Here is a 7235-nt window from a genome sequence, read left to right as displayed (position 1 = left end):
CCATGTTGTCACAAATGGCAAGACTTCATTCTTTTTTATAGCTGAGTAATATTTGACTGTATATATATAGTATATATATGATATATATATGATATATATATAATATAATATATATGATATATATTATATCATATATATGATATGATAAGTCAGACATATATATATGATATATATATAATATAATATATATTAAGTATATATATATACTTAATATATATATAAGTCAGACATATATATATGATATATATATAATATAATATATATGATATATATTATATATATATCATATATATATCTTATCTATTGTAAATAATACTGCAATGAACATAGGGGTGTATTTATCTTTTCAAATTAATGTTTTCCTTTTTTTTTGGATAAATACCCAGAAGTGGAATTGCTGGTTCAAATGTCAGCTGTGTTTTGAATATTTTGAGGAAACTTCATACTATTTTCTATAATGGCTACACCAATTTACAATCCCGCCAACAGTGCACGAGCGTTTCCTCTTTCTAGATCCTCACCAGCACTTGTTTCCTGATTTTTTGATGATAGCCTATGGCCCCTGGTCTTCCTAGGTGGTCTCCCATCCAAGTACTAACCAGGCTCGACCCTGCTTAGCTTCTGAGATCAGATGGGATCAGGCTTGTTCAAGGTGACATGGCCATAGACTTGCTCATTTTTTAATTGGACTGATTGTGGGTTTTTTTCTTTTTTTAGTGTTAAGTAATTGAATTACTTATATATTTTGGATATTAACCCCTTATCTGATGTGTCACTGGTGAATGTCATTTTACATTCAGGGTGTTTGTCTTTTTATTTTGTTGATGGTGTCCTTTGCTGTTCAAAATCTTTTTAGTTTGATGTGGTCCCATTTGTTTATTTTTTCTTTTGTTTCCCTTGCTCAAGAAGACATATCTAAAAATGCATTACTCAGACTTACGTCAAAGAATTTACTGCGCAGGTTTTCTTCTAGGAGTTTTATGGTTTCAGATCTTAAATTTAAGTCTTTAATCAATTATGAGTTTATTTTTTTAAATTAAGTTTATTGGGGTAACATTGGTTAATACAATTATATAATTTTCAGGTGTACATTATAATTTGACATCTATATATTCTATTGTATGTTTACCACCCAAAGTCCAATTTCTTCACGTACCATATATTTGATTCTATTTATACACTTCACCCACCCCTAAACCCTATATTTGACTCCCTTTACCCCATCTACCTCTCCTCTCCTCTCCCACCCACTAGTAACCACTAATCTATAGTCCTCTGGTAACCACTAGACTATAGTCTATATCCATGAGTCTCTGTTTGATTGTCCTGCTCATTTGTTGCTTTTAGGTTTATATCCCATATATAAGTGATATCATGTGATTTTTCAATTTTTTCAGTCTGGCTTATTCCACTTAGCATGATTAGCTCGAGTTCCATCCATGCTGTCGCAAATGGCAGTATTTCATCTCTTCTTATGGCTGAGTAATATTCCATTGTACATATGTACCACAGCTTCTTTAGCCAATCGTCTATAGTAGGACACTTTGTTGCTTGCATGTCCTGGCCACCACGAAAAATGATGCTATGAACATCGGTGTGCATATATCTTTTTGGATATGGGTTTTCAAGTCTTTGGGGTAAATACCCAGTTGAGGGATTGCTGGATTATAAAGTAGATCAATTCTTAGTTTTTTGAAGAACCTCCATATTGTTTTCCATAGTGCCTGTACCAATTTGCAGTCCCTCAGCAATGTATGAGGGTTCCTATTTCTCCACATCCTCTCTAACATTTGTTATTATTTGTCCTGTTGATTATAGCTATTCTAACAGGTGTGGGATGGTATCTCATTGTGGTTTTGATTTGCATTTCTCTAATAGCTAGCGATGTTGAGCATCTTTTCATATATTTGTTGGCCATTTGTATATCCTGTAGGGAGAAGTGTCTGTTCAGGTCCACTTCCCATTTTTGGATTGAATCCTTTTTTGTTGTTATTGAGTCGTACGCATTCTTTGTATATTTTGGATATTAAGCCCTTATTGGAGGTGTTGCTTGCAAATATATTTTTCCCATTAGGATGATTGTCTCTTTACCTTGTTGACAATGTAATAGCCCGCTGAAATATGAAAGGGTTAAAGAATAATTAAAACCTGAAACTGGACAAAAGAAGTCTATAACTTAGGCCTAGTTTCTGGAACCCCTAACCACATTCTGTTAATCATGAAACTTGTAACAATGAGCTCATACGCTAACTGCCAATTTTAGCCTGTGTAACCCTGCTTGCTTGCGTGGCATGAAAAATAATCAATTGTATATAAGCTGAAAATTACTATTTAGCCATCGCCCATGGGAACACCGACTATTGCCCATGGGAACATAGGCGGTCACCCATAGGAACATAACATTCTGACACAAGCTTTCTGCTTCTGTACTTCCCGCTTGCACACCTGGCCAGTGGGTTGACAGGTAGTGAATAGGAGAAAGATGGACCTTTGTGTTTAAGACAGAATGAGGAATGGGATTTGGGGCTTAAAAACCTTGTATCTTGGCATTTCGAGGCTGCTCCTTTGCAAGGACAGCCGCCGGCTAATAAACTGTCTCCTGGTTAAGAGCACTCAAGTTGCGTCTGGTTATTCTGGACACAACATTTGGAGGCCCCAGCGAGATCTTCTCGTTGTGGGAAAATTGATCAGTGCACCGGAGCGTTGGACCATTTGCGGTTGGGGAGGCCTCTAGGGCACTTGCCCTAGCCCGCCGCCTGTGGTTTCTCGCTTTGCGGAGCACGATCCTGGGAGTGCTGAGGCAGTTTCTGGTAGGGGGCCCAGGGACCGTGCGGACGTCGGACGCGACAAGTAAGTCGGCGGTCGACTGAGACTGTGACGACAGTTTTCTCAGTCCTGTTCTGGTTTGTTTGTCTGTGTCTGTCTTGTTTTGTTTTGCTTCGTGTGCTTTATTGTGGAACTATGGGACAATCACAGGGCAAACTAACTCTGTTACAGTGCATGCTTAAACAACTTTAAAGATTTTCGTCGTAGGGCAAGGCCCTATGGAGCTTCAGTAACCCCCTTTTGATTTGCAGCGCTTTTTGTCAATTAGATTGGCCGACATTCGGAGTAGGATGGCCCTCCGAGGGATCATTTAACATGCAGACTGCATTCCGGGTTCGAGGTGTGATTTATGGAAACCCTGGGCATCCTGACCAAATTCCTTATGTTGATGTTTGGATTGATGTTGTTTCTGATGCCCCTAAATACTTACAGAATTGCAGTCGTGCACCCGTTACTGTAATGGCAGCCATACCCCAGGGTTTTAAGAAGCCCCCACCGGTGTTGCAGGGACTTTCCTCGGAGGATGACTGGTATCCGCCACCCTATAATGGAAATGGGGGTAGACGTCCTCCTCCAGAGGGACCGGGACCTCCTGTAACCCGGTCTAGGGGTCATAGGCCACCTTCCCCTGATTCAACCTCCCTGAAAAGAGCCAGTATCTGTTCAAGCCCCATTGAAGGTGATTCCAGGAGGTGGCGGTGAGCCTACTGTCATCTACTCGCCATTCAGTACTAGTGATTTATGTAATTGGAAATTGCAAACGCCTTCCTTTTCAGAGAAACCATAAGGACTAACCTCCCTTTTAGAGTCTATTTTCTTTACCCATCAGCCCACTTGGGATGATTGCCAACAGCTCTTACAGGTCTTATTCACTACTGAAGAAAAGGAAAGAATTTTGCGGGAGGCGGCTAGAGGAGTAACAAACCCAAATGGGCAGCCTACAGCAGACTTAACCAGGGTACAGGCTGTGTTTCCGACTCAACGTCCCCAGTGGGATCCAAATACAGATCAAGGTAAGGAGGCTCTCCTAAGGTATCGCCAGTTTCTGCTACAGGGACTCCGGGCTGCTGCACGTAGACCAATAAATCTGTCCAAGGTAAGTGAAGTAATTCAGACTAAGGACGAGTCACCTGCAGCATTCTTGGAAAGACTATTGAAGTCTTACCGCTTATATACACCTATTGACCCGGAGGACCCCAACAATAGAAGAGCCATTAATTTGGCCTTTGTTAGTCAGTCGGCCCCTGACATTAGAAAGAAGTTACAGAGATTGGAAGGTTTTGAGGGAGAAAATTTATCCAAATTATTAGAAATAGCTCAGAAGGTCTTTAACAATAGGGACGGTGTGCAAAAGGTCATGTTTGTGGGACAACAAGGAAACCGACCTCCTTGAAAAAAAAAAAAAAAAAAAACCCTAACCATAGAGGGGGACCTAGCAACGAAGAAGGCCAAAATAGAAAACCTAGGCTAGGAAGAGACCAATATGCTATTTGCAAAAAAAAAGGACATTGGAAGAACGAGTGCCCTGAAAAGGAGCAACCAGGAGGTGAGAAGAAAAAAGGCCCCTCATTCTTTTGGAAGATGAATAGGGGCGTCAGGGCTCTTATCTAATGAGCCCCCGAGAGCCCAAGGTAACTTTACAAGTAGGGGGCAAACCTGTGAACTTTTTAGCTGATACTGGTGCAACTTACTCAGTTTTAACAGAAACTGCTGGTCTGTTATCCAAAGAAAAGACTGCAATTCAAGGAGCCACTGGGAAAGGGAAGGCATACCCACGGACACAGGCAAAAATTACTGACTTGGGAAAGGGAACCATCACGAATTCGTTTTTAGTTATGCCTGAATGTCCTTTTCCTTTGCTTGGAAGAGATTTGCTCCAGAAATTAAAAGCCACTATTTAAGCAACGAGTGGCATATCTCTCAAAGAGACTAGATCTGGTGGCTGGAGGAAGGCCTAGTTGCCTGAGAGCACTAGCTGCTACTGCTATATTGACCAAAGACGCTTTAAAATTGACCTTGGGCCAAAATATTGAAATTGTGGCTCCACATGCAGTTGAAGCCATGCTGCGCAGCCCTCCTGAAAGATGGATTTCCAACGCCCGGATTACTCAGTACCAGGTACTGTTGCTTAATCCCCCACAGACCCAGTTTTTGAAAACTGCAGCCCTGAACCCTGCCACGCTGCTCCCGGATGATGACCCGCAGGCTCCATTGCATCACTGTGTTCAGCACCTTGAGCAGGTAACTGGACTACGGCCAGACTTGAAGGATGAGCCGTGGCCTAATCCGGATGCGGTATTATTTACCAATGGAAGCAGTTTTGTATCCGACGGAGTAAGGTATGCCGGGGCAGCCATAGTAACGGTCAGGGATGTGATATGGGCACAGGCCCTAAGCCATGGGACATCGGCACAGAGGGCTGAACTTATAGCTCTAACACAAGCTTTACGGGGGGGAAAGGATAAAACTGTAAACATCTACACTGATAGCCGATATGCCTTTGCAACGGCACATGTACATGGAGCCCTGTACAAGGAAAGAGGACTATTGACATCAGGGGGAAAGAAAATTAAGAACAAGGAGCAGATTTTGGCTCTTTTGGAGGCTATCTGGCTACCTAAGAAAGTGGCTATTATCCATTGCCCCGGCCATCAAAAAGGGGAAGGAGCGGTAAAAAAAGGAAACCGCTTGGCAGATAAAACAGCAAAGGAAGTAGCCAGAAAACCAGTGGGGACTAACGTCATAATTGGTCCCCTTCTTGTGCCCCACTTGGTACAGGCTCCAAACTATAGCCCCCAAGATATAGAGTTGGGGAAGCAACTGCACGGGAAGTTTGAACATGGGTGGCTTTAGATTCCAGATGGAAGTCTGGTCCTCCCTGCTGCGCTTGGTAACACCTTAATTAGCCAGATGCATAATGCTACCCATCTTGGAGGAACTAAGTTAATTGAACTGCTAAAAAGAGACTATTATATTCCTGGACTAACCTCAAAGGCTCGGGATGTAAGTACACGATGCCCAATATGTGCACAGGTCAACTCTCGCCCCATCCCAAAGGAAAATATCGGCACTCGATTAAGAGGACAAGCTCCTGGAGAGCATTGGGAAGTGGACTTTACAGAAGTTGCTCCTGGCACTTTTGGATTTAAATATCTTCTGGTATTCATTGACACCTATTCTGGATGGACTGAGGCCTTCCCTACAAAAAAGGAAACTGCACAAGTAGTAGCTAAGAAATTAATTACAGAAATAGTGCCTCGATTTGGCTTGCCCTTATCATTGAGGTCCGACAATGGCCCGGCATTCATTGCCCAAACAAGTCAAATGTTAGCTAAGGTATTAGGGATCAATTGGAAATTACATTGTATTTACAGACCTCAGAGTTCAGGACAAGTAGAAAAGATAAATAGAACACTTAAGGAAACTTTAACTAAATTTAAGCTGGAAACTGGGGAGAATTGGGTGAGCCTTCTTCCTTTTGCTTTGTTACGGGCCCGGTGTACTTCATATATTATGGGAATTTCCCCTTATGAAATAATGTTTGGGAGACCTCCCCCTTTATTCCCTAAAATTGGAATTGAAAAGGTTACAATGAGTAATAATACAAGTCTCCTTAAGTCTCTACAGGCCTTGCAACAAACCCAAAATCAAGTCAAGGGCTTGATTAAAGCTGCTAGACCGACTCTGGGGACATCACAGCCTCACCCACATCATCCAGGCGATTGGGTGTGGATAAAAAAGATCCAGCCTGCTAGCCTAGAGCCCCGGTGGGATGGTCCGTTTCCAGTAATCCTGACCACACCAACGGCTGTCAAAGTTGCAGGAAAAAGACATTGGATTCACCATACCCGCCTTAAGACAGCTCAACCTCCCCTGGAGACAGAGAAATGGAAGGCAACACCCACAGAGGATCCACTCAAGATAAGACTCTCGCGGGAATGATTATAATTGGGTTAATTGTTATCAATAATGTAAAAGGGAACCCTCATCAACCTCAACAGGCTAAATGGGAATTAATTAAATCAGAAACAGGCATTCCCATATTAGTAAATCAGACTATGTACCAGCCTACATTTCATGCGGATTTGTGTGATATATTAGGAAAGAAATTTAATTTTATAAGTGATGCTAATTTTTTATCTGACCCCTGGTATGGTTGTGGCAGGGAGGACAAAGAAAGAGGTATTCAACAAGTAGAGTTATATATGTGTCCCAGAGAAGGCCAAAGCACTTGCCATAAGCTAAACCAATATTATTGTGGTCATTGGGGTTGTGAAACCATAGCCCCTTGGAAGAACACAGACCCCTTTCTGACTCTTACACGACCTAGTCAGTCTTCCTGTGCCACAGCAGGGAAATGCACATCCTGTCGATTTTTACTGTCAAAAATTGGAAAGATCCATCTTGGG

General features: G+C 42.0%; 1 long non-coding RNA gene and 1 other non-coding gene across 2 annotated transcripts; one reads left to right on the top strand and one right to left on the bottom strand.

Annotated features, from left to right (window-relative positions):
* Nucleotides 1–550: 550 nt before the first annotated feature.
* Nucleotides 551–669, bottom strand: LOC111735503. Its single transcript, XR_002778813.1, has one exon. It is a non-coding gene; the product is annotated as a 5S ribosomal RNA (ribosomal RNA).
* A 2127-nt stretch (nucleotides 670–2796) lies between these two features.
* Nucleotides 2797–3937, top strand: LOC111735502. Its single transcript, XR_002778812.1, has 2 exons — nucleotides 2797–2850; nucleotides 3680–3937. It is a non-coding gene; the product is annotated as an uncharacterized LOC111735502 (long non-coding RNA).
* Nucleotides 3938–7235: the final 3298 nt, after the last annotated feature.

The sequence above is a fragment of the Pteropus vampyrus genome, unplaced genomic scaffold (assembly GCF_000151845.1).
Source record: "Pteropus vampyrus isolate Shadow unplaced genomic scaffold, Pvam_2.0 Scaffold1000002388, whole genome shotgun sequence".
Lineage (NCBI taxonomy): Eukaryota > Metazoa > Chordata > Mammalia > Chiroptera > Pteropodidae > Pteropus > Pteropus vampyrus.
Note: the sequence above shows the minus strand (reverse complement) of the source record. Positions and strands in the feature narration are given on the sequence as shown.